Raw genomic sequence first — 533 nt, 5'->3', positions numbered from 1 at the left:
ATTCAGTGCATTTCCATAATCACCACCACAGTTTATCAAGAGTTTACCGCAAACATGTAAATTATTTAAAGGGGTCATATGATGCTTTTTTTAAAGATCATTATTTTGTGTATTTGGTGTAACAGAATATGTTGACATGCTTTAATGTTCAAAAAACACATTATTTTTCAAATACTGTACATTATTGTAGGTCCTCTATGCCCCGCCTCTCTCAAACGCTTCGTTTTCTACAAAGTCCCTCCTTCTGACAAGCGCAGTCTATTTATACTGAACAAAAACTAAAATAGTGCTTTATTAACAAAAACATTACTGAACCATACTAGTAGTAGTAGGAAAATAAATAATAATAATAGTAATAGTAAATGTTGAAATTAACACTCTCTAACAAGGAACAATACTTACACAGCTTTCATTAATCTTATTACTCTTATTTTAAAGTGTTACCATTTCATTTCAACTGTCATGCTTAAAGATGCACATCTTTAAATATATACACAAAGGCTATAGCATTAAAATGATATACATATGGATAT

Source organism: Sinocyclocheilus grahami, unplaced genomic scaffold (genome assembly GCF_001515645.1).
Source record: "Sinocyclocheilus grahami isolate Dianchi unplaced genomic scaffold, SAMN03320097.WGS_v1.1 scaffold458.1, whole genome shotgun sequence".
Lineage (NCBI taxonomy): Eukaryota > Metazoa > Chordata > Actinopteri > Cypriniformes > Cyprinidae > Sinocyclocheilus > Sinocyclocheilus grahami.
Note: the sequence above shows the minus strand (reverse complement) of the source record.